Genomic DNA, 27,434 nt, shown 5'->3' on the forward strand with positions numbered 1-27,434 from the left:
ATGCCAGGGCCTGTAACCTGAGCTAGGTAAGGGAGGGGAAAGGTCAACACCTTTGCCCGGGAAGGGGACAAAGGAAGGGAGGGGCAGGAGGGAAGCAGTTTGAGTTTGGGCTGGGGGCTGTGTGGGCGGAATTCAGGGTATCCTAGCTAGGATCCAAGCACCCTGAAAGCCCAGAAGGACTCGGTGGAGGGGTCCTGACTGTGCCTGCAAGCCCTGCTGTAACCTGTGTTCCTGTTGTCCAATAAAACTTCTGTTTTACTGGCTGGCTGAGAGTCACTGTGGGTCCCAGGAAGAGGGGTGCAGGGCCGGACTCCCCACACTCCGTGACACCCCCCTCTGATCAAGGGCACAGGCCAGGCATTTTGGGGTTTGTTTAGCCTCAGCAGTGAGGCTCTCACTAAAGCCACCACAGGCAATTGCCTTCATGACTGTTGCAGCAGGACAATGACACAGGCTGCTCTGGGGCTGGCTGCAGCAAGGACCAGCAGCCCTGTAGTGTTCAGTTTGTCTGGAACAGCTGCTGTCTGCATTTAGCTGAAGGATCCCCGAGTCCAGTCCCAGGCACGCTAGGGGGAGCTGCAATAGCGTCTCTGAGCTGCTAGAATGGGAGATTTGCTGCTGACACCACGGCAGCAAGAAACGGTCAGCTCCTAATTCAAAGACCTCCCTGGGGATTCTTCATCCCAGGCTCAAGGTACTCCCAACAGAGAGTTACAGCTGCTGTTGTCAGCCTGCAATTTACCTGCAGGCAAAACAGCGCTTCCATGGAACTGCACTCCACTAAAGGATGCCAGGCTCCAGGCTGGGCGAGGCTCTGGAGAATGGCACAGCGAGACAGACACGACTCTGTAGTGGGTTCCCCTGGATTGGGAGGAAAATGCAAATTCTCCATCCCCGAGAGACGCTTACCCCCACCTCCACCCCAGGAATGCTGGGAAACCAGACAGGGTTGGGCTTTCACATCTAGTTCCACCAGGGTGTTTCTACAGCTAACACATCCCAGGCAACCTATCCCAAATATCCCAAGAAGATACACTGGACACACCACACCAGAGATTAGGGGTCTGCCTAGTTCCTATGCTAATCTCATTGGATGTCACTGCTTCCCAAAATGAAATGGCCCTTCTCCAGCTGTGGATTGTGTCAGCAGGTAGCCTAGATAACCCTGGGGTGTCTTCATGGCTCACTATACAGGAGGCTGCAGCAAGAGTCTTGTCTGGCTTGCAAAAGTTTCTCACTGTAGATCAGTCTCAAAAAGGAGAAGGAGGAAGTACACATCAGAGCCTAAATTCCCTGCCACACAGCCTGGCACACAAAGGCCTGTCTCAAAGCACAGCCAAGTCACTGTCAGTTTTCATGTGCCCTAGACGAACAGATGATCTGTAACTATGGAAAACCACTTTGCCCTGCAGCTGAGATCAGCTGTATTTAGATGGGGACTGTAGCAAATTCCCTTCTTTGCACCGGATGTAGACATTTGGGGAACATGAGCCCCCCAACTCACTTCACAGAGCCCCAAACAGCCATCCGGTGGGACAAGCACCTCAGCCGGGTTTGAGATTCCACACCCCGAGCTGCTGTTTATTGGATTGGTTTGGAAGAGGGAGATGAATCTGGCTGAGAGCCCTGAACTAGCTTATCCACAGCCACAGCCAGCACGCTGCCACATGGGAGAAGGGACAATTGCCAATCGCCGCTCTGAGGTGGGTGGATTTAAACGGAGCACTTTGCAGTGCCCAGAGATACTTATGTTGCGTGCTAACTTTCACTGAGCAGATGGGAAATGGCAGGAGGCCCTCTCCACTGAGGAGGAGACATGGCTCGTCCCTTTCCTGGGGACGTGGATGCCTGAACTGTGCACACACAGATGCCTCCTGCCAGAGGGACCCAGCTCTGAAGCTTTGCAGATGGAGCCTCCATCCAGGGAGGATGAGCTCGAAGGCTCAGGAAAAGAGTTGGCTTTGACACTGCAGCCTGCCTGCAGCTTGCTCTCCCTCGGGTCCATCTGCTTGTTTATCCGCTTTGCTGCTGGCCGACAGTCTCAAGTGCTCCGGAGTGATACCAGTGTATGGCTCTTGGGAGCCTTGTTAGCCAAGGACGCTCACCCACAATCAAATGGCTCCAAAAAGCAGCCACGGCTGCTCTGAAGGGTCAGAACCTGACTCCCGCAGTCAGGTTCTGACTGTTCCATAGAGGGATAGACCTGAGGGAGAGGGGAGAAACCACTTGCTCCGATTGTGATGCACAATCGAAAGAACAACCCTACAGGCTGTCAGAGGGAGATGCGCTCTCCCGTCAGACTATGCCTCTTTCCCACAGTCACTACTCACTCCCCGCTGTCTGCAGTGCCCTCTCTCCTCCTCACCTGCCCGTTCTCACTTGGCGGCCCTGATTTCCCCAGCCGCCCGCTATGACAAGTGACATGGCTGCCTTCGCTAGCAAACGAAACCCAGTAAGTGCTGGGTGACACATATGAGAAATGGGCCTCCCAGCCATTGAACTCAGGGCGGATACCAAATCTAGGCCAGGCCAGCGGTGCTGGCAGGTCTGTCGGGTGCAAGCGGCCTGTGTGACACGAGCGTGGTGGGTTTCAGTTCAGCAAGTTTCCACATCACTAAAAGCACCATGGCTTTGGCCCCTGGATGTCAGTCTCGGCCAGGGAATGAATGGGACCCAGAGACCGAACTCTGCTCTCCTCCCAGGAGTCACATCTCCAGGGCAGTGTGGCCAGGCACACAGATAAACAGAGGGTGCTGGTCTCCAGGGACATCAGCATGGAACCTTTACATTTGCCTGAGTTTTGTTTTAACACTGCTCTTGGTTGTGAGCTCTAGAATTACCTCTCTGTGGTACACACCACCTAGCCGTGGGGAACGTCACTAGTGTGTGTACACTGGGGGTGCACCTGCAGCGCTGGGGTCAGGGTTTGTTCAAGAACTGCTGCCAAAGGCTCATACCAAACGTTTCTGTAGGGGCTACAAACTAGCCACTCTCACTTCCTCTTTGTTAATTTCAGGTGCTGACTGGTGCAGAGGGATAAACAAAACATTAGAGGGCACAGTCCTTTCCACATCAGTCTCTGCCAGCTGAATTTGGCGGTGAGCGAGTGTTAGACCCAAAATCCCTACACCAGCCAAACACAACAGCAAAGGGAAAAAACTAGCCACCACACAGGCCTTTAGAATCCACGTCACTGCACCGTGTCTTTCTGGAAATGCAACAAACACACCCGGCCCTGGTGCCTGGCAGGCTAAAGCCACTCTAAGTCCTCTCACGCCTCGTAAGACATTACCATGAATTCCTCTCTTCAAGTCACCACTAAGAGGATTTCCATGGGGAAGTCACTGAGCTCGTTGCAAACAACTCAGAAAGGAGGAAGCTCGGTGAAGGGTCCATGAGAAACTCTGTTTCCTAGGATGCAGGGCACTCACACCGGTATCGTTACACAGAACACTCATGCACCCCATGACGCCGTCCTGCGCGCACATCAGCTAGGCGACGGACGTGGGACGTTTGGGGTCACCTGGTCTCCACAGGCAGGCCAAGCTCAACATGCTGCTGCCAGGCTTGGAGTCACAGGCACTGGGGTCTCGGCCCTCTTGGCACAGGAGGAAACGCAGGTGTGACGTTTACTGCTCTGGCCCTGCACAGCATGGAAATCGAGCTGCTTGGCGCTGAGAACCGAAGAGCTCTGGGGTGCTAATAGCCGGTAGCTCCTGGGCTGCTCCTGTCTCTTTGAGAAGCTCGCCACGCTCAGCCTGTCGCGCTCCTTACCAGCATCAGACAGCCTGAGCTCTGCTCTTCATGCAGCAACAGGGAATGGAGTTCTCCAGCCAGGAGGTCCCTGGTGCCCCTCTGGTGAGCTGTCAGTGCCCTGCGGCAGGAGGACTCTCTGTAGCAGGGCAGCAGGATGGGAGAAGGCCGGCTTACGGATTGTGACAAGGCTGACAAGCATCAGTTCCCACCTCAGATCATTGGGAAAAATGCACAGGGCTGAAGGGGGCTGCCCACTCAGGGACCGTCTACAAAGTCACCAGCTCAGAAATAAACCAGTCAGCGGGTGATGCCACCTTGCTGCACGGAGTGACTCTGGCCGGAGCTGGCGTCATGGCTGCAGAGCGCATGCAGCACAGACTAGCCGGTGCGCTGACTGCAGCGCTGCTGGCCAGAGAGCCTGGCTTCTGAGCTTCTTGTTATTGTGCTAGGCAGGAGCTCAGACTAGACGTCCTAGTGCCCCTTCTGGCCTTAGATCCATTAATTATTTGGGTTGCTGTAGCACCTAGGAGCCCGGTCATGGGCCAGAACCCCACACCCAGAACAAAGACGGTCCCTGCAGGGCCTGCAGCTCGCCTGTGGATGCCTGGTGAGTGGTGAAAATGGTGCCACCTGGAACAAAAAGGGACACAATGATGAAACTGCAAACGATGAATCTTCTGCAGAGAGGTGGGTCCCTAGTTAACCTATGGAAAAATGAGCCAAACCAATAGACATGCTGGGAGAGGAGCTTCACCAAGCAGAATCCCCCCACCAGATGCCTGTTCAGGGCCCCATGAGAAGTGAGTTTGTTGGCTCTCAATCCCACTGTGAGTGGCCAGGCATCCACATCAGAATCACCACCACAGTTAGCGCCTAAGTGGCAACCGGTGCCCGCAGGCCAGGTCTGTATGGACCACAGCCCCCAATGAGATGGTTTCTATGGGTCACGGCGGACGTGCAGGAGGTGGCGATTCGGCACCTTCCACCAGCACCACAGTCACCCAGAGCTGGAACAAACTGAGCAGGGAGGACTGAGAGGGGAATGCAGCTCTGCAAGTCTCACATTGCTGGGGTCTCCTTCAGTTGTTTCCAAAACACTCTGGATGGGAACACCCAGCTCACTCCCCACTGGTGACCAGAGCCCCGGAGGGGCCTGCAGGTCTGTGTGCAGCTTTGGGAAAGGCTGGGAGCCCACCACAACGTAATGCTGCCTGAGGCTGCACTGGCTCTGCCACGCTCCTGCAGCCAGTGTGGGCAGTTCCTGGTTGTGTGCTGCCAGGGACCAGGAACCCCAAGAGCTGGTGTGGAAGGGCAAGGTGTTAGCCTGTCCCCCTTGGCCTCCCAAAGGGTGATGTAGAGCAAACCCTGCAATGGGCAGCCTCCCTGACTGTGATCTCCTCTAGCTGGAACATCCCACGGGAACTCCTCTCAGCACCTCACTCGGCCAGCCCCTGGGTGCAGCGCCAGGCTGCAGGGACGTGCCTGGAAGGGCCTGGCTGCAGTGCTCTGCTCAGGTCTGGGCTGGTGCTGCTGGTGTCATTGCTGACTTAGAGGCAATTCATCTGGATTTAGATGGGACCCCAGCCATGGTGCTGCAACTCCCTCGTGGCCAGGTGGCAGTGCCCAATGTGGGGTGAGCCCACCTGACCTTACTCCCCCAATAATGCTAGCCAGCAAGCCTGACTGCCTGTGCTCGCAGGGCTTCCAACAGGAGTGTCCTCCACCTTCATCTTCACCTGCCCCATTCCCTAGGGCCAAAGGCGTGCATGGGCAGAAGGTCAGCGACAGCCTGGGGAAAGGAACCCTGGAGTGCTGACTCCCAGCCCCGCTCCTGCTCTCACCACCAGACCACGGGGAAATTAACAACGAGTGGCACTGTCCTGATCAGATCAGTGAGCCCCTAGGCCCACTGGACTATTAGGGGACAGCTGCCCAGACAGTAATGCTAACCTGTCCTGCCTGCTCTCTCATTCCAGGGGCAGTTCTCTGGTGCTAAACAGAAGGACAGTCTCCAGCGGCTGCTGCCGTTTCAGATAATGACACTTTCCAGGTGCTCAGGAGTTTTGCCTTTGGCCTTTCCTGAGCCCTTGGAGCGGTCAGGCAGGACGTTCCAGTGCTGAGAATCAAATGGTGGACCAGACGCTGCCCCATGACGCAGGCCCAGATGGGTGACAAGAGTCAGGCTTAGAGGCCAGTGCTGATGCCCTTCTCCCCATCCGTCCTGAGAGGAAGCCCTGCCCACAGGCCAGCCCCTGCCAGGGTGAGAGCGCTGCTGGCTGGGTTCCTAATCAGTGAGGAGAGGGAGGGAGGGAGTTTGTCAGAGCCAGGGAATAAAACCACATTTCAGACAACCTAGACAAGTCATTTCAGCACAAAAATCCCCATGCTGTATCTCCACTGGCCAGGGCTGCGTTCAGACATGCTGGAGCTAACATGGCTCTGAGGCCAGTGTGGAGAGGGGACCAGCTTCGCCTTGCAAAGCGGGATGTATAACCCGCCCCCCCCACCCTCCCACCACACACACACGCTTCAGTGTTAGGCAGGGCCATCCATCTGCTTGCAGAGCACTTGCTGGCCTGTGTCTGGGCGTAGCACCCATCTTAGGAGCCGCCCATTGCTGTAGCTCAGCAAAGCACATCCAGATCAGGAGACTCACTGCGCGCTACTCCAGCCCCCCCAACACAGCAGGACCCGTGGGATCAGCTCCACGCCCTTCCTGTGGGCAGCGAGCACAGTCAGCCGTCCCCTGCCCCAGCCGGTCGGACTCTATGACCATACATGGTATAGCACTGCCGGTAGCTGCTCACATCTGGGGAGAGGAGACGGAGAGGCTCTGTGCAGCGCTGAGAGCATAGAGCTGGAACACGGCTGCAGCTGCTGGGCAGGAATAAGGCAGACAAGAAAGGGGCCCTTTCCCAGCAGGAATTCAATTCCCTGGGGGACAGATGGAGAGAGACGCTGGCGTTGAGTGGCTCAGCCCTGACAAAGCCTTTCCCCAACTCAAGCGACTGAACCTCAGTCTAGCCAGTGCCATGGTTGCACCCCTCCCGCCGACTGCCCCAGCCTTGTCTCCTTCTCCTTCTGCTGCCATTGCTGATGCCCCTCTGGCCAGAACGGCGTCAGGGCTGCCCATGGCGGATCTGGGTCCTAAGTCTCCTATTCTCGGCCCTCTGCTCCCTCCCTGCCTCCTCCATCGAGGAGCAGCCATGGCGCTGCTTTGTACCCAGGAGCACAGTATCTGGATGGCCGAGCTGGGCACCAAGCCACAGCTCTCCAGATACAGGAGCATAAAGCGGCTTGCGTGGCTTGAGAGTCAATGATAACTTCACGGCCTCTTGCTGTCCCCGGCTTGACACGGCGATGCTCCCTGGCCTGGCGACTGCATTCCCCCCAGTCACCAGAACAGTGGTTACTCAACGCACCCCCCAGAAGGGCCAGCAAAGAGGCTTGTGCCCCTCCCCTGGCACTGCAGGGCACAAGGCGGGTGCTGTCTGCCTAGCCCAGGCTGGAAGCGCTGACCCACCACGAGCACCCCTTTGATGTCAGGTTGGTGTGACCAGCCATCACTGTTGGTCAGAAGCAGAGATGCACTCCCGGCTGGACATGCCCCTTCAGCACCCGTCAGACCTCCCACACTTGGAACGGAGGGGTATGCATCGCTGGCAAAAGTCAGGGTACTCTTCTTTCCAGTAGGGGGAAGGGAACATTTGAATAGTCTCTACCCCCCAATAAATAGCTCCCAGTTGGGGGCACCCACACCCATCAGCCAACATAGCTCCATGGCTTAGCACAAGTCCCACTAAGGTTGCAGGCTTGTGACTTTCTATGGCTCCTACCAAAGTCACCGGACCCCTCAGAAAACATCGTGGTGTCTGCCACGAATGCCACAGGAAAGGTCTGTTGGTTCTTTAGCAGGATGGAAGGGGCTGGTGGCTCAGCTGTAAGTGGCAGAGCTAGGGGTGAAGGAGGGTGAAGTTATATCCCCTGAGAGCCATTCGGTTTCTCCCTCTTTCATACTTTGCTTCTGGGAGATTCCCTCAGGCAGGAAAGCATTCAGCCACCAGAGGGAACGGATGGAACCTGCTCGTTGAAATCCACCTGACGGGGGTTTGGCGTCAGGACCGAAGCCGCCGGTCCAAGGCTCACTCAAGGCCTTACCCCCAGGGCTACCTTTGGGATCCACCGAGCATGCAGCCTGCTGGGGTTTGCTGCAAAGCAGTGTGGGTCTCAAAGAGGAGGAAAGGGATGCAGAGCAGTTACTGGAACCAAGAGACCAAACCAAACAAAGCCATGGGGGGGAAGAAAATCAGGCCAGGATCATCCCGGGTGGAACCTCACAACATCAGTGGAGTTACCCCAAGGGTAAGTTTGACTCAGTGTATCTGTGTGTTCTTACAGCCAGAGGTCTCTGAGAGCGAGCACCTCCATGGCTGCCCTCGCAGCTGGTGTCTCCTGGATACCGGGCAAGGGGTCTGGGAAACAAGAAGCAGATTCCAAACAAAGACAGACAGGCAAATACCAGGACAAAATGAAGGGAAGGCGGCGAGTGCAGTGTACATAATGTAAGTAACCCGCAGGGAGCTATCATTGAATAACGCCTCAGCCAAAGCAATGAGCTTTCCTTCAAGGGGAACGTATCACTCATTCTGCATAATTCAGTTTGGGTAGAAACACTTCCCAGCCCTGTGTGGATGCAGCACTTATGAGAGACAGAGCGGGATGCTCTCCTCCCGCACGGCCCCATCACCCTGCCCCTCACTCCCCCTAGTTTTGTCCTTTCCAAACAGAATTAGCTACATGCCATCACCTGGACCTTCCTTAGCTATTTCGTGACCCCGCTGGCCTTAGTGGGGATAGCTGCTTCCACTCACAATTCTCTCCCTTTGCTAAAAAAAGAAAACACCAGCCCTTAAGACATCTGAGCCCTGCCCTGTGAGGTGTGAGCGCTCTCATAGCCCACCAGCACGGAGGGGACGGGGACGGTCGGTACCAGGGAGCATTTTCAGAGTTTGTTTGCTGGCCATTGAGTCTCAGTCTTTAAGAATCTCGTTGGTTAAGGCCCGATTCTGCAAAGCATCGTGGGGAATCCCACTGCAGCCAGCAGGACTCAGGCCAGGAGAAAGGGACAACCTGCTGGGATCCCACCACCAGATCAGGGCCTTGGCTTGTCAGCGCCTTAGAGCAGGGATCTCGAGTGGGTGTAAAGGTTTATCTCGGTGCTGTAAAATGTCAGTGCGCATTGACAGAGCGAGAGCCATTCTTCAGAACAACCACATCCCATCATAATCGGTATCTTCCCCACACGAAGACCGGGCCAAATAGGCTTTGGTTCAACTTCCCTTCCATGCAGCTCCCGCTGCTGCCGTTCCCAAGCTCTGGGTTCGGCACTTTCGAGTGTGCAGCAGAACTCGGGGATCAGTTGGTGCAGCATGCCCAGGCAATTATCGTTGCATGATGAATCACATCATTTCATGTAATTACTGGGTTAAAAAAACCACCAAGCAAGCCCAACAGCTGATGATCCAGGAATGCGTGGCCTTGTTTTCTGTAGACGATATGGGTGATAAGTAAACAAGATACTTTAAAAATATCAAATACTGTTCTGAGTGTAATGTGGAAACTATCGAACTCAAAATGTGCAGTGTGCATCATGCAAAATATATAACAGAGCATAACACACGATTTATCTCCATGAGTCAAAAGTCAAGCTGAATGGTGTTAATTGACTCTGATGTTCTATTAATAATGCCATTGTTTGTAGAATAAATTATTCATCAGGTACATATTTTGCATGATTTGACTACCTCTGTTGCTGGATCATGCTTACCAAAAGACATAGCCCATCAATGATTTATTACACGTTGAATATATTATCTAACAAATACTACAGCCGAGACATACCCCCGCCCCAGTGGGCCCAGTTCCCACTCAGTCACAGTATTACACCAGCCTGACTCCACGGAAGTCAGTACAGCCTGATTCCCTCTCCACACCCTCTGGCACCAAAGCAGCCGTAGTATAAACAAACATCAGGTGCCGGGGAGCTCACTGAAGCAGCAACTGCAGACTCGGGCCCAGGCACTGCTGTGACATCCCGCATCACTAACCCCATTGCAGCCTGTAATCACTCTGCTTCTCAGCCAAACCCCGCCCAGGTCCTCGCCGTGCAGGAGGCAGCGAAGACATGGGGAATGGGTTTTAACCAGGCCACACCTCTGCGAGTCAATTTACACCCACGATTCCTGTCGGGGGATGGTCCTGCGCAGCTACTCACACCCCACTGAGCCTCTGCCAATTCTTGGCGGGCGCCCACCACAGAGGGAGCCAATCGCCACACTGGGAGATTCTCTGGGCACCTCCAGCCACCAACACCATCCCTCCCCCTTTCAGACCTGAACCCCCGCCCCCCCAGCACTGCCATACAGCACATTGCAAGGGGTCCCCCTGGGTAGCATCCCAACCCCTGGTTTGCCTCTGCCCCCAGAGGCCTAGCACGATGCCCTCGTTGTGTAAGGAGGTGGCCTCAGGATGCCCACCATGTTACCTTTTAGGATCTAGGGCCTAAATCAGTTTGTTCCTGCACTGGGCACCTGCCAACGTTTGCAATGACGACTCTCCCACAGGGCCAGACTGTGCCCTCTAGGAGTGGGAGAATCCGAGCCCACCTGTTGCCCAGAACCCAACCCCTAGGCTGTGCTGCAAGGAAGATGAAAAAACCTGACCTGCCTCACCAATCCAGAGGTATGGGAAAAATTCCTTCCCAGTCCCAAAGTACTGACTTGATCTAGATAATGGGCTGACTGCTGGAATCCAGCAAACAGGACATGGCCCTGAGCACAGGGCTCCTAACACGGCTCCAAATCTCATGCCAAACCCAGAAATCCTGTGCAGGCTGGAAATCTCATGGGACCAGGCCCATGCTGTCCTTTCTGCCTCCTCCATCACCAGAGCCCCCAAACTCACCCTCGCTAGGCTCAGAGCCTCCCACAGATTTCAATGCAGCTGCCTGCAGGACACAGGTAAGCAGGATTTGCACTCTTGCTTGTACATAGGTGTTTTGCTTTTTATGGAGGAAAATTGTTCAGTCGTGAATCTGTCATTATCTCAGTTTGCTCTGGGCAAGCTACAAAAACAACAGTATCTAACAAGTAGAATTCTCTCTCTAAATTCTCCTATGCTGGTATCTCATTAATGACCTAAAAATTGCCACAAGATAACACTTTCCATTTCACCAGCCTGTTAGCTCAACACTTGCAAAGTGACCAGCTTGTCTCATATGGAACACGGTGTTACAACTTCCCACCCCTGCCCTGCCTCTACTGTCTTCGCAAAAGGAGGAAAAAAACACTTTTCAGACATCAGCTGATAATGCTTAATGCTCATAGATGTTTTCTCATCTTCAAAGCACTTTGCAAACATTAATTATAAGCCATTTGCAGATGCAGATGCAAACTGCACACGCGCACGCACGCACACGCAGCAGTGTAATGAAATACATGCACACCCAAGTATCAGAGGGTAGCCGTGTTAGTCTGGATCTGTAAAAGCAGCCACAGGATTCTTTGCTGCTTCCATGCACACCCAACACTCTCTGGGTGCATATATGATACGCACACTGTATACCTACCACTGTGTGTGTGTATATATAGTACGCCTATGGGAAAATGCTTTCTAATACTATAGACTGGAGAGGCAATTTGTATAAAGGGTTCTGTAGATGAATTAGGTCCTCTTGGGTGCATAGAGAGCAAACCTCCAGCCTCCTGCCTGGATATTTACACCTCGTATCTCACCTCTAGCCTTTCTGGGACAGCCCTAATGCTTTGCAATGGAAGTAGCTGTGAATTAATGCTAAAATTTCCTACCCCTATTCCTAGCCTTTCCCTCCCAACAGCCCTAGATCTAACAGCACATCACCAACCTATGATCCTCTTGCCAAAACTCCCTGGCGCTTTTTCTATTTCAGGGATTTGCAATTTGCACCTGACCTCCTAATTTTCACCTTTCCTAGCACTCCCGAGGAGGAGGGAGTGCTCAGCCCTGGTGCTATCATTCCTCCCTCTCAGAAACCATTTGGGGCCCCCCGTGATCCAGTTCGCTCCCCTGGGGTTACCCCAGGTTTGCACTGAGAGCACAATCAGCCCCTCTGCTTACCAAGGACACAATTCCATTCTCCTGCTAGCGGATACAAATGGGGAAGGGCTGAACAGGAGGAGTCAAAGAAACCAGCATTATCCTCCTTCCACAGAGAGAACTCAGAGAGTCATTATTTTGGACTATAAATAAGCCAGTGGCTCTCCAGGAACATGAACAGCTGTGCTCTGATCCTGGCAGTTAGAAGGCAACAGGGGCAGGCAACTGGCTCTTGCTGAGCATAGTTCCAGGAGCCCTTTAAAAACAACCAATATGGGAGAGCACCTGAGTACAGAGCTCCACCAGCACCAGGCAGCAAAATTAAAGAGAGTGGCCGAGACAGAAAAACCACCACAGCCTGACCCCTTCGCTGTCCCTGACGCTGGCAGTTCCATGCTCTCCATTCTCCCCACCCCTCCCCAGCATCTCTCTGTGCACACAACACAAATTCACGTCGCTCCTGGCGGGACGCTTGCTCAACTGCTGCCACTGTGAAACAGGCCGATAGTTTTCTACTTGATTGTTTTAGAAGTCTGAAGTTTATCTTAAAAAATCATCATCATGCTGCTGCAGCCTGAAATCCCATCCAGGCTCCATGCTGGATCCCTTCCATCCTCCCGGGAGTCCCTCTAGAGGCTCCTGGTGGGGTCCCTGCTCCCAGTAACTTTCCATTGCTCTCGCACACCCCTGCCTTCAGACGAGAGGAGCAATGTCTTCTCCCAGCACTCCCAAGGGGGGTTAATGTGAATAATGGCTGTTGAGTGCTGATCGCTCAGTGCCTCGAGCCCAGCAGAGACGTGACAAGCCTGCTAACTCATGGTGGAGGCACATACACAGAGGCTTTCCGTGACACAGTCATTTTATAGTCCAGCGCAATACAGAAGTGGGACAGCCAGAACCAAGTGCTATGGGCCTGGTTCTGCTCTGCCCCAGCCATGTACACCAGTGCAGAGCAGGCTCAAAACTCTAGCAAATCAGCAAGGCACGGGGTTGAGTCCCCAAGCTGCAGGCCAGCAGTGCCAAGGGTCCTTTGTGCCCAGTTACCCCACATACACTTCTACTTTCCCACCCATCAGCACACGGCTGCCCTGCGAATCAGCTTCCGCTATATCCATTAAACAGACCAGCTACAGATATATGGGGGGCAGGAGGTGACATGGGGGGTCAGGGAGCACATTCATTCGTGGAGACACTGTTGGTTTAAATTCATGTCACTCTGTGGTTCAGCTGAGTCAGTTCTAGATGAAATGAAAAAGGCCCTCAGTTCTCAGGGGACATCTCTTCAGGTGAGTCTGTACAGCCAGCACGCTGCAAGACAAGTGTCCCACATGGAAAACGAACAATACGGCCTTATGTTTCCTGCTACACAGTCAGTGATGTATGTCTGCGGGGGTGTTTTGCAGCATAAGACAGCCCCATCACTGGTAACAAAATGATTTGTAGAGAAGGAAGCTCTGGGAAATGGAATGACATGCTGGGTCACATTTTCTGAAGCAAACTCTACAATGATGCAAGATATTTTGCATATGCAAACAGCTTCATGCAATTTGTCATGCCCATGTAATTGCATGTGATGGTCAGGCTGGCATCTCCCTACATGATCTGCACACTCTAACATAGTGTGCACACACACCAGCTGTTGTGCACATAGAAACAGGTTTGGACAACAGGGCCGCCCAGAGAGGGGGGCAAGTGCGGCAATTTGCCCCAGGCCCGAGACCCCGCAGGGGCCCCCATGAGAGTTTTTCGAAGACCCTGGAGCGGGGTCCTTCACTTGCTCCGGGGGCCCCGGAAAACACTTGCAGGGCCTGGGCCCCCGGAGCTTCTTCCGCTCCGGGTCTTCGGCAGCGGGGGGTCCTTCTGTCCTGGGGTCAAAGGACCCTCCCGCTGCCAAATTACCGCCGAAGCAGGACCCGCCACCGAAGTGCTGGGTCTTTGGCGGTAATTCAGTGGCAGGGGCGCCCCGCCACGGGTCTTCAGGGCACTTCAGCGGCTGGTCCAGGAGCGGAAGGACCCCCCTGACCCCAAATTACAGCCAAAGTGGGGACCCCCACCGCCGAAGACCCCAGGCCCCCTGAATCCTCTGGGCAGCCCTGTTGGACAAAGACGCATGGATACAAAACCATGAATGCAACCTGCCCCATTACGTCAAGTCCCTGAGACCCAGGGGACACTGAGCCCCAAGAAGATGCAAGTTGTTAGCAGCAGAAGGCGATGCAAATGCGACTCCGTTGATTTTACAAATCAAATGGCACCTCTTTTCCCTATCACTCACTTGCCCAAGGAATGAGATTTTACCACCTTACGCTCCCAGATTTGGGTATCTTTGTGCACTAAGCCGACGACCCGTATTATTTCCCACGTGATTACAGCACACCATATTTTGCATAGCAGCAGGTGCATCCAGGTTAGGGTTGAAGGTGCTGGTGTGGGGAACATGTCCATATTCACACTGCTGATCCTTAGAGCAGGGCTTAGGTAGGTACCTGTCAATCTTGTGGCAGGCCAGCATTGTGTTGAGAGCCTCGGCCAGGAAGCAAAGAAATGCTTCATCTGGTTTCACATGTGTTTTCTCATCCCGTTTCTCACCACACAAGGAACTGAACTACAGGGTGGTACGTACATGCAGACCCATGTCAGGAAGCTCTGGCAGACAAAGACCACACAAGACTGAATGGCTTTAAACTGACGCTAGACAAATTCATACTAGAAATAAGGCACACATTTTAGTAGGGTAATGAACCTCGTGGACAACTTACCAAGGGGGCGTTCCCTGAAGTCTTTAAATCGAGACTAGCTGTCTCTCCGGACGTTCTGTCCCACCTCAGCCAGCGGTTCTGGGCCTGATGCAAGAATCCTTGGGGAGGTTCCCTGCCTGTGCTAGGCAGGAGGTCAGACTGGATGATCATCATGGGCCCTTCTGGCCTTACAGTCTACAAACCTACGCTGTGCGTGGCAAGCCCAGGGGGAATCTCTCTGGTTTGTGTCACCACCAGAGCCCTGAGATGGATCCATGGAAACGGTCAGGTCAGTTCCCACCCGGTTTCTAACTCGAACCCACTGACATTTCAACCTCCCCAGACCATTTCAGTCAGAATTATGGCCTTAGCGGGTGAGGGGAAAGACCCAAGAGGAGCTAGGCAGAGTGGCAAGTAAGGATCAGTTATTTAATACGGACATAAATAAATGACAAATAAACAAGACGTGCCCATCACCAACCTGGTCACTTCGCTTGTACGTTGCATCCTTCCCCCTACCCCAATCTGTCTTTGTCTTTTTAGACTGCAAGCTCTCCAGGGCAGGGCTGCCTCTTCCATTCTCATTGCAGAGCACCCAGCCCAGTGGGGCCCGGATCCTGACTGGAGCACTGCCAATAAATAATATTAATAGGTGGAACCCAGGCAAAGCTCAGTGGTCTCTGCCCCTACACGTAAAGGTTTTGGGTGAGCCTGCCTGGCTCGTCAGTTTGTGGTTTGAATTCGAAACTCCAAATGAAATGTGGGGCTGATGCAAGCCCAGGCAAGGCAGAACCAAGAGCTAGAACCTGGGGAGATCTCTGCAAGGCTGTGGGGCACACACCCCCTGGGCGAGCAAGTGCATCCACTTACACCAGCCTAAAGTTTGGTCCCAGTAGGTCCGATCAGTCAGTGTTGCTGCATCGTGGCCTGTGCATTTGAAAGGCAACATGAGATTTTAATAAAAAACATCAGTTAACCTCATGCAGAAATTGTGTCTTGGCCCTTCTGCAGTAACCCCTCTAGGACAAGAGAACACTTCATTAGATACGTTAAACTTGCAATTTGATCTTAAATTAAAACTATTTGGGGTGCAGGGGGGGGTGGTTAAAGGACAGGACTAGGTCAGCACAAGTAATTCATCCCTACAGAGTGCCCTGGCTTGCCCAGATTTACACCCACGTAACCAAGTGCAGAGCAGTTGTCTTCTGCCACGTACACAATCAAGGTCAGTGCCTTTGCAGGCTGTGGTTGTATTGGCTAAAATGCTGTGGAGGCTGGGTTCTTTCCAACAGTTGTAATTTACAGCTTTGAGGCACAGCCTCTGGTAACTTTACAGCTCTGGAGCATGGGCCATTCTCTTTCGCGTGGCTAGCAGCGAGGTTTTGCTACACGCATTAAGTTTGCGGCTTGCTCTCAGTTGCCTGGGGGATCGCCAGAAGAGCTGCAACTTTTTTTTTTTTTTATTTTAAAGTCAGAGATTTGTGTGGATTTCCTCTTTCTCCTGCTTGTGCAGCAGGTCAGACTCGCTTGCACAGCATCCCGTCGAGGCCAGAGCCAAAATTCACTGAAGTCAATGGACTCCAGTTTTCATAACTACAGCAATAGCCTTAAGGGAAGCTGGCAGAAGCAAAGGAGCAGACTTCCCTACCAGAGCAGTCCCTTTAAATTGCAGGCTGCGTGACCGGTGGGGACTGTGGCTTTTGAGAGACTCCATGTCACAGGATTGCCATCAGCAACACATTATGAATGAATTTGGTTTATATATCGGTGACGGGCCAAACCCCAAAGGACGTACTGTCAGATTTTACTCAGTCCTGGCTCGGGCAAAGCTCACATGCACTGCATGCAAACACTGAGAAAGGGCTTCCAAAATGTTTTTTACTGAAGCAAACACTCCCCCAGACTTGTGCAATGGGCACATACTGGATAAATATCTCCCTGGTTTGTCTGACCTCACCGCAGCCAGGAAGGATGGCTTAGGAAACGTCCACGTGGGTTTAAGCAGTGCACCCTTTGTATTGCAACCCTAGGGAGCAGCCCAGCTCTGGTAACCCTACACCAATCTGGACTGGCTCTGACAAATGGGAAAAACTGTTTTCTAACATTTTGTGTGCCTCTTTTCTCCATTTGGTTCCTGGGGGTTTGGCGCCAGAGTTCCATTTTTTCCATGATATTTAGTGAATTGGGTATTTTTCACATTGAAACATAAATGAAATTTCATTTTTTTCACATTAAAAGTCATCTTCATACCAATTAAACTGCAGAATTGTCACAGTTCTCACTAGAGAAAGAACGGTATCATTTTGGAGTGAAAAACGAGCCCATTTCTCCCTCAAATGAGTATATTTGTGCGAAATGTCATGGGCTTTTCATAAAATCAGACTGACAGCTGTTTTTGTGAGACTGGAATAAAATGAGAAAAGAAAAAATGTCAATGATTGTGCAAACATTTCCTACAGCCTGATTACATTGCACGGCCTTGCGCCTTTAGACTAAGCTGGCCAAGCCACGGGGTTATTTGCCTACGGTACAGGCATCCCTACAGCAGAGCACTGTATAAATAATGAGAATAGCTGCGGAAGGAGTGTCTGTATTACTTCAGGCAGAGCTGCCCCAGCCAGCACTGGGTCCTTCAAGCCAAACTATAAGTTTAATAAACACCGTTTGTAAATGTTTTTCCCCTCAGTAACACTAAATCTGTAGCCATCAAATATTGCTAAAATGCAAACACACAAATCCCCATCAGTCAGGAAGGCAATGTAGTTCCATCTGACTTTAATCAAAACATGTTTGTTCCCTGTTGTATTATAAATAGAGATCTAGACACATGGGAAAACTGAGCCAAGCTACACCAGATGGACACGTTCTCCTTTCCCTCTCGCCTACAGCCAGCCACAATTTGCAATAGGGCAGTAAAACGTCATTCACTTTTTTCACTGTCATCATCATAGAAACAGCAGGCAAGTAGATTTTATTCCTGGACTAATAAATGCTTGTGACAATTTTGCAACCTGGGCTATACGCACATGCACGCACCAGGATTCTGATGCCATCGCAATCAGTTAGCCATCAGAACACCTTGATATGCCAGTGCAGAACCTTACAATCCCCAGTCACCTATGCAGTGATTCTTGCTTTCTCTGACTACTCATTGATTCCTTGTGGTAACAAGGTGGGAGACAAGAGGGCACAAGGCAGTTGAGAGAGAAAATTCCTGGGCCAAGGCAGCCTTGAGATCACATTCTACAGACACAGCCAAGAAAGGGTGGAAGTGTTCTATTAGCTTGGCATTGGGTGGGGTTCTGGTCCGGGGAGCAGAAAAGAGAGGGATGCTTTTGGGGACAATATCTCACCAGAAACAAACCAGGGCACTCCGCAAATAGGGTCTAATCCAAAACCCATTGGAGCCAATGGAAAGATTCTTGTTGACTTCAGTGGCCTTTGCATCAGGCCCTTCCATTTGCAGTGTGACACTACAGCCAGCATTTGTAAGGACCAACTTCCCCTGTGCTCACCACGCCCAATCACCAGTAATCCTGACGACCTTCTCATTCATTTAGCTATTTCCATGACACTCATTACGATAGCGACTTCCCCCTAAAATCTCAGGAGTGAAGATCCTGCCTGTTTCTCTGGAAGGGGCAAGAGGGTTTGTTTGCTTCGCTGTTAACATTAAATCATAGTAACTCCCCTTTCCTCATCATATTTTGCCAACAACTCCCAGGATACCCTGTAGGGCCAGTAAGTACCATTATCCCCGTTTTACAGATGGGGAAAACTGAGGCTCAGGGAAGTGAAGTGACTTGTTCAAATGTCACACACCATGTCAGTGGCAGAATCAGGAATAGGACCCTGGAGTCCTGGTTTCCAATCCCTAGTTACTGTGACCAAGACAACACAGCCTCCCCATACTGTGTGCCCTACTTTCAAAAACTCTCACACTCCCTTGGGACAGCATTCACCACAGAAAGGAGAGATCAACCGTGCTTGCTGGGTCATTACCATTACTCTCCTTTGCGTGTATGTTATCCAACCCCATGCTAACGCAGGGCCAGGAGCCGAGCTGCTGAAGCAGAGCTTGGCCACATGGTGAACAAATCGTAGGCCAAACAGGAGGGCTTTGTTTATTGGGGCCCACTTGAGTTTTCTTCAAATCTGACATTTGCAGGAGCCCCTCCCCTTGCTGCAGTGTAGAGCCCTGGCCAGCTACGCAGGGCCCTGGGCAGCCTTGCTTTCTCACTGGCTTTAGAGCAGGAGGCACCAGTGCACAGTAACCACTGCTGGCTGTTTACTTGGCAGAGGCCTGGCTCCCTCCTCATGTTGAGCCACTCAGCCTCCAGGCCTGGAATTTATCCGCTCCCAAACTCGGTCCCCAGCTCACAATGCAACAGGGTGCGGAAGGATGCACGTGGCCTTGTGAGCGGCACTGGACTGGGACTCAGGAGATCTGGGTTCGATTTCTGCCCCTGACCCACTGGGTGACCTTGCACAAGTCACAGTCTTCTCTGTGCCTCTCTCCCAATTGTAAAATAGGGATAACAGTCCTGCCTTTGTAAGCGCTTTACAGCAGGGGCTGTCTACAGGGGCCCTGATCTCAGGTGGGGCCTCTGGGCGTTACCATAACCCAAGTGATAAATACGCTGTTAGTGGTTTCAGTGGCACTGTTGGCATGTGTCACTCCATGCAATGCGCGTAGGCTCAGGCTGGCTCTCAGGGAAACCTCCAGTTCCTAGTCACTCTCCCTCTCTCAGGGAGAGGACAGCACTAGCGAGAGGTTATCTTCCCCTGCCAGAGGGGAAACCACTATCAAGCATCTGCTAGAAGAGGCTGTGTGGCAGCAGAGGGCTAATGGGGAGAAGGAGGGGAGGACATGGGTTATGTCTGCAAGGTCCTTCCTGCAGCTCAGCTGTTCATGGCCACACAGCGTGGGGGCTCTCATCCCAGCACATGGCATGGGAGTCATCATCTGCACCAATGCAAAGTCAGGGCAGAGCGCATGTAAACGCTGCCATTCCCATTTGTGCACACTTGGCACCAACGCCAATGGCAACACAAGGTGCCGAGCGTGTCTGCTCCTCCGGTGCATTCCTGCCGAAGGCAGCTGGGTTCTGCTGGTGTAAACGAGAAGAGAGTTTGTTGGGACTTGGGGTGTCTCTGAAGACAGGGATGGCTGAGTAAGGAGGAGAGTGTCTCCAGCTCGGAGGCTGCTTTGGTTAGAACCCCATTGTCTCCTCCACCCCGTTCATGCCTCAGCTCTGGCACTTTGGTTCAGGCCTCCAGGAAAGCTGCCATTAGAGGCACAAGCCTACATGGGACGGAGGCCAGAGTACACACATACACGCTACTTCACCTCTCACACAACCACATCAAGCCACACCGAAGGTGGGCAGATATTTTCAACTTTATGATCATGGGCTCACTGCGCTCACCTGCACAACAGCCCTATACCGAACATACTGCAAGTCATAAACCTCTCTCCCGATTTCCTGCTTTCTCCTCAAAAATCCCCCTTGTAATTTTTCATTCTCCTCACATCACTGAGACGGGGAGGGGTGAAAGCCAGACAGACAACCCCCATCTCTTCTGCAGCCCTTAACAACACTGAAAACTCCGCAAGAACAAGACAGCTGATCTGTAAGAGACTTGAAAAGAACTTTAAACACCTATTTTTAATTGTTTCAAATAGATCAGCCCGTCAAGTTTCAGCCATCAGAGATAACGCTGGGCAGTCGCCTTCTTCCTTCAAGAGTCCTCGGGACATCTCCCAAAGCTCAGACCGAGTTAAATTCTCCAATTTCCCCACAAGGCCCCAGAGCCCTTGACAGGGCTGCTCAGTTGCCTGAAGGAAGCACGACTGTACTTGTGAGAATGGACACTTGCAGCTATGCATATATGTGCTCTTCTGCCATTTCACTTCAGCATCAGTTTGGCTTCTCATGCAATTGTTATTATGTCTCTTGTTTCTAAATGATAGATTTCCAGCCTACATCCTTGTAACATGCAAGACACCACTCATAACTTGCCAGGTCTGCGCAGATTTATATGCGGGTAAGATGGGAGACACAAAGCAGCTTTTGCTAAGATTACTTTGTCACTTACAGGCTTGGGATAGCTGCCAAAAGCAGAGGATACTCAAAGGAATCCTAGTGCTCTTCAGGAGACCCAGGGACCCAAACCTCAATACAGGCTTCCACTGAGTGATCTAATCTCAGATGCCACCAGAATCCACATGGATCACTCGTGATTAGGGTCAATCAAGAACAACAAGATCACAAGAATGATCGCAGATCACACTGGACAAAATTACAGTGAGATTCTGTTCCTCTTCCCCTGGCCCTGAGCCCTATTCTTTACTAATAAGATCACACAAAACACATCTTCTGCAGGTTTTTTCCCCTGGCTCCCGGCAGTCATGTCCTAACACATCAAGGAATGGCTGCCAAATCAGTTTGGAAGTATTTGTCTTGGCCCTCAGTCCTCAGCTCGTCAACATGATGTGCATCTCATAACACAGAACCTGGCAGACGGAAAACAGCCAAGCTAGTCCATTATTCAAGGAGTACCTCAAATGGGATTAACGCTGTGCTAACAGCAGGCTGCGTGGAACAAGTCAGGCTGGGAAATAACAGCATCCACTGCAAGGAAGGGGAACAAGACAAATAAAACTTGTCTCTTGACGAAGCCAAACCAAGACAGTGCACAATTTGCTGCTGGGAAGTGGAGATTCTGTTTAGGTTGTTTTTCATAAATGTTCCCTCTATTTGATTAACACCTACCGAGACCACTGTAACAACTATCTTATGCAAGTACACCTCTACTGCCTCTACCTTTTCCCAATATTCCCCATTGATCTGTTTACTCATCTGTTGCTTATTGGCTAGATCCTGGATCGCGAGATCTCTGGGCCAGGAACTGCTGGTGTCATGCAACAATGGATAACTAATACGAATAAATGTTACCTGCTATGATCTGGTTTGTAATATCTATGTCCTGGAAAGCAGTGAAGTAAAAGCCTAAGGTATGCTAGTTCTACCCTCTTTAGAATCATAGAGATACCAAGGTTGGAAGGGACCTCAGGAGGTCATCTAGTCCAACCCCCTGCTCCAAGCAGAACCCATCCCCAGACAGATTTTTACCCCAGTTCCCTAAATGGCCCCCTCAAGGATTGAACTCATAACCCTGGGTTTAACAGGCCAATGCTTAGACCACTGAGCTTGCTGATATTGACAATATTGGAATACTGTGTTAGTCAGCAAACTGTCAAAGAATCCATATTCTTGCCACCCCCTCCAAAGTGATTTGCTCTCATTTTAAAAAGAATGGCTGCTTTTAACTGCATGTACATAAACAAAACCCGACAGAGGAGAGAGAAAATTCCCCACTCGGTATCCTTAGCATTAATGGCAGCACAGCCAGCATAGAGACAGAGACAGAGACACGACACATCTCCTCATTCCTGAGTTCTTCTGGCTGGTTCTGATTTTAATCATGCTTTGCGCTTTACTCCTGGGGGAATTCTGTACCACTGCGCATGCACAGAATTTATGTCCTCCACAGATTTGCTTCCCCGCAGAAAAATGACTTTCTGACAGGGAAGTAAAGGAAAGCCACAAGAGTGACCCTCCCAAGCAGTATGTTTCAGGTGCCCAGGGCAGCCGGCAGAGAGGTAAATCACTGTGGGGAATGGGAAAGAACCAGCTGGTGACTCCGACCCTTGCGCTGGGCTCAGCTGTCAATCCTGGCTGGGCAGGATGGAACTTCCTCTTTCCTTGCACAGCACTGGGGGCTGGATCAGACTCACCCCTCAAATTTCTCCCCAAGCTGCAGGAATCTCTGCAAACTCCACCCACTCCCACTTACTGCATCCATCACTCCTCAGCTGCTGGGGGAGGAATCCCTGAACAGGGAGCTGCTCCCCCATGCACCCAACCCCCATGCATCCAGACCCCCTCATGCCCAGACCCTCCCACCGAGCCTCACCCCCGCACTCAGAAACACCTCCATTCAATAAGTCCCACTCCTCCTGCACCTGGGCCACCCTGATGAGCTACCCAGACTCCCACCTCACCAAGCCCCAACCAGCTGCACGTGGATCCCCACCCCACTCCCCCAGTATCTGGACCCCCCCCAAGTCTTTCACACCCAGACGCCCTGCTGAGCTCTATCCCCCCACACCCAGACCCCCCCTGCTGAGCCCCAACCACCTTCACCTGACTCCCCTGCAGAGTCCCATTTACCATTGCACCCAGAACTGTCCAACAAGCCCCTGAGCATCCGGATTTTCCCCGCCCCCCCCACACCCAGATCCCCCACTGAGCCGCCCACACCCAGAATGACCCACACAGAACTCTCTCAACCCACACCTGAAGCCTCCCACACTAACCCCTTCCACACTTGGATCCTGCCTTGCTGGAGCCTGCCTGCCCACAACTGGCATTGGGTGCAGGGCTCTGGGGTGTTTCTGACCCTTGCACAGTGTCAGAGTTGGGTGCATCCTCACAGCTGAGTCCACGTTCCGGGGGGTGGAGCTGCACATTGATCTCCCATCTTCGTGCATCCCGTGGTCTGCACTCGGCAATGCCAGGGTGGATCCTCTGCATTTATTTGAGAACTAGAAATTGCAGAATTTTACAGAATTTTAAAATATTGTGCGCAGAATTTTTATTTTTTGGTGCAGAATGTCCTCAGAAGTATCAGAGGGGTAGCCGTGTTAGTCTGGATCTGTAAAATCAGCAAAGAGTCCTGTGGCACCTTATAGACTAACAGACGTTTTGGAGCATGAGCTTTCGCGGGTGAATACCCACTTCCTCAGATGCATGTCCTCAGAAGTAGCACTTATTCATTCCCCGCCTGAGCAAGTGCCAGAACCAGTCCTTGAATAATTTGCAATTATGGAAAGAAACACCATGAGCACAAACAGGTGAGAGGAATAGATTTAAGTTTCTAGTTTGACATATTTAAGGACACAAGAACAGCCATACTGGGTCAGACCAATAGTTCATGTAGCCCAGTGGCCAATGCCAGGTGCTACAGAGGGAATGAACAGAACAGACAATCATCAAGTGATCCATCCCCTGTCGTCCAGTCCCAGCTTTTGGAAAGCAGAGCCTAGGGACACACAGTGCATGGTTTTGCATTCCTGCCCATCCTGGCTAAAAGCCATCGATGGACGTATCCTCCATGAAAGTTGAAAGTTGTCCCCACTACAGAAGTTTAAACTACTGACAAATTCACAGCTATGTGCAATATTTTATCCAGGCCAGCATGTGTCAAGCAATCACACGTAATTAAAACCTAAAAGTAAAGCACAAATCTCATAGCAACATGATGGCAACCAACTCACTCCACATCAGTCAGATTCTTCAATGAGTCTACAGAGGACATCATAACTAACACTGATGTTTTATACACGTCCTCTCAGCCTGGAATTAGCAACTATTGTCCTTGGTTTGCAGCGTCTAGAACAGCTGTGAATCTAAAACATTATCTGTCATTCCTCAGCTACTGTTCCCCTGCTGCTCGACTCAAAGCCATGCTGTATTTCTGCAGAAACATTTTCCATATGGGAAAAGGAATTTAATTCTCTGGAGCTTCCCCTCTGTTTAATAAGGTTTTCTTTTTGTTTTCAACACAGAGTTAAGTGTTAGTGAAAACAACCTACAGGAGTAGAAATTTCATGTCGTGCTGAGAACAGGGCACACGACGACACCTCCAAACAGGTGGTGTACATTGAAATGGTACAAGGGAATCTCATGTCAGTCATAAACCGCATACAGCTCTGAAAACATTTCTTCAGAGGCTGCTTTCATGTTGTAAAGCTTATACAGATCCAGATATGCCACCTGTCACTATCCCTCCTGCAAATCACTCCTTCAGGATCTGAACTCCACTGGATGGATTCAGATATACAATTTTCAGGACTCTTTAACTGAAGATATAGCTAGGTATGGATAGGGCCTCCCTTTTCCTCTGCAGGATAAAGTGTTTGATTTGTTTATATTACTGCAGCTTTATTAAAATATCTACTAACGTAAGAAAATGTATCTCAAAATATTTTGATATACACAACTAGATGCTCCTTTGCTCTTCTCCAAATCCGCTTGCATTACAACACCCAATTGGGCAAAGGGGATTTTTTTTCTAAAATCAGATTAAAAGGACTGCTTTCCGGATGTGGCTGTGCGTATGGGAATGTGTGTGTGAAGGGATGTGAGGGTGTGTAAGTGATGTCTGTGATTGTGAAAAGAGGTGTGTGTAATTGTGTGTATCGGAGGCTGTTTGTGCATGTGTCTGGATGAGTATGCAAGATGGGTGTGTGTGTGCATGTGTGTGAGACTGTGCAAGACAGTGACTGTGTTTGTGAGTGTGACTGTGCGCATGCTCATATGAGTGTATGGAAGCGGATCATACTGTGTGTACTAGAGGATACTTGTGAGACTATGCACCTAGCACTAAAGATCTGTAAGATATTTCTGCCCTTGGGTTGTACGGTGTGCACACGCTTGTGTGGCTGCCTGTGAAAGAGGGTTGAAGGGGAGCATGCAAGACAAGAGCATCCTTCCAGACCAGGCAGGGATAAATGGTATCCAGGCAACCATGGGAGGGGCGGGGGAACCATGGTACCAGGGAGTTGACATGGCAACTACAAGGCAGGTCACGTGCCTGGAATGGAAGGCCTCACAATGAAAAGAAGAGACAGAGACATGTGCACACGCAGCGCCAACAAGTAGCTGGGTGGGAGGCAGCCAGGGGGAGGCACCGTGAACAATGGGGCTCCTGCAGGCCGCCAGCTCCAAGTACCAGGCGCCCTCCTGTGCCAGCCCAGGCCAAGCTGCTAACAAAGCACTGCCCGGCAGACAGGGGGGCAGCAGGAAGGCGACACCCTCCCAGCCATGCCCCACGAAGAGACACGGGGTAGTGCATGCCCCGCAGCTCCCAGCCAGGGGTAGGGGAAGCACAATGCATGCCCCCCCTAGCCTCCCAAGGGGGGGGGGCTGGAGCTCTGCGCACTGGGGGTGTGAATTCCTGGTGGGAGGGAGGGAGGGAGCATCGGGGGCCAGGAAGGGGCAGGGGCTGTCGGGGCAGGACACATGGCCAGCAAGGCTCTGGCTGCTCCCATGTAGTTAGCTCCCAGGTCACGTCGCCTGGAGCAGGGCAGCGCCAGCCACCTCCCCACCACTTGTAAACAGGCGCGGCTCCGGAGTTCGCTTTACAATCCGCTATGGGAGGGGGGCTGGCCCCCCCGGGACAGGCAGCCCATGGAGGGCGGGGGGGTTGTTTACGTGTAAGATAAAATAAGAGCAAGAGGAGTCGGGTTTGGACTGACCCCGCCCAGCGGGGTCTGGAACCCGGGGGGATCCCCAGGAACCCGCTTCCCCCCTAACCCACCTGCACCCCGAACGCGAGGCCCTAGGTGGGGGCTCGGCCCAGGCAGGGGGGCGCGGACCCCGCCGCTCCCGGAGCCGGGAAGGAGGTCTGGGCGTGCGGCGCCTTCTCCAGCCTGCCCCGCAGCCCCGGGCCGGAGCACAGCCGCGAACCGGGGGCCCTGCGGGCAGAACCCCCGCCGGGAACTCACCGCCAGTCCCGCGCCGAGCCCGGGGGAAGAGACGGGACCGTGGGGGCTCCGCTGGCGCCGCCTCTCCCGTGCAGAGGAGCCCGCGGAGTCCGGGAGTTGAGCCCTGGGTGGGGGAGAGGGCAGCCCGGCTTGGTGAGCTCGTTAAACGCGAGAGCCAAGATGCATCGGTGTCCGCTGCCAGTGGCTCCGTGGCGCTTTCAGCCACGCGTGCCCCGTCCCCGCTGGCTGGCTGCACCGTGGGCTGAGGGAGTGCGGGGCTAGCAGCCACCAGCCAAAGGGGAATTTGCAAGGAGGGTGGGGAGGGCTGTGCAATAATCTGTTGCTTCACGCTGGGGCCGGGGGGGGCGAGCGAGAGAGGAGGAGGAAGCAAGAAAAGGAGGAAAGATGGATCATCTCCCCTCCCCCCAGGAAAACAGGGAGCGGAGCCACGGGAGGGAGGAAGGCGCTAACCCCAGGCCGCACGGTTATGGGGCAGCTCCAGGGAGTGAGTTGCAGATGCCCGTGGGCTGGTTACACACCCTGCGGCCCCTCTTTCATTCGAGCTTTGAGACGCACCTGAGGTTTACCCCAGTCAAAGCCCTGGAGCAGCGGCGTTCAGAACCCAGCCCAGGCATGGAAGGAACGTGCCCCTGCCCGGGCTGCCTCTGCACACACAAGGGGCTATTTGTGCCTCTCCAGCGCTGGGGCGGGGAGGCAGAAGACACTCCGGGGAGCGAAGCAGCAGAGCCCCTCCTCCGGAAAAGAGAAGGATCATTTCATATGACTGGGATGGAAAACAAGAGCCTTCCGCCCTGTTACACTTCGGGGCCAGTCTGACTGTACCCACCTCTGCAGCCTCCCAGGGGTTGCCAGGCAGGCCCTGGGCTGTCTGCCTAAGCCTGTGTAAAGAACAGCAATCAGTGCACCCCATGGAGTGCCCAACTGTCACGAACTGGGAATGTTCTTAATGTTTTCTCTGAATACTGTGTTGGTGCCTCAGTGTCCCCTCTGTCGTTCTTGATAGCTGGGTGGTGGAATAGGGGTGTGTGATTGCTGCAGAGGAAGGGGCCAGTGCACCTAAGTGCCTGGCACTCTGTCTCCTAGCAACTGATGGCCTGGGCCCCCCCTCTGCAAAGGTGCCAGCTGAAGGTGTTGGAAACAAAGGGATCAGGTGACCTCCTGGCCCAGGAAAGGAGCTGAGCAGAGAGGAGGGGCTGGAGGGGTTGTTAGTCTGGAGTTGGCTGGGGACGAGG

The 27,434-nt window shown here is 52.6% G+C and overlaps 1 protein-coding gene across 1 annotated transcript in view; it reads right to left on the bottom strand.

The window, feature by feature from the left end:
- FXYD6 (FXYD domain containing ion transport regulator 6) overlaps positions 1-26,295 on the bottom strand; it is a 57,255-nt gene extending 30,960 nt beyond the window's left edge. Inside the window, exon 1 of the mRNA XM_050921511.1 lies at positions 26,203-26,295. The gene's annotated coding sequence lies outside the window, so the exon portion shown is untranslated. The remainder of the gene's footprint in view (positions 1-26,202) is intronic.
- Positions 26,296-27,434: the final 1,139 nt, after the last annotated feature.

Source organism: Gopherus flavomarginatus, chromosome 13 (genome assembly GCF_025201925.1).
Source record: "Gopherus flavomarginatus isolate rGopFla2 chromosome 13, rGopFla2.mat.asm, whole genome shotgun sequence".
NCBI classification, from domain to species: Eukaryota; Metazoa; Chordata; order Testudines; family Testudinidae; genus Gopherus; species Gopherus flavomarginatus.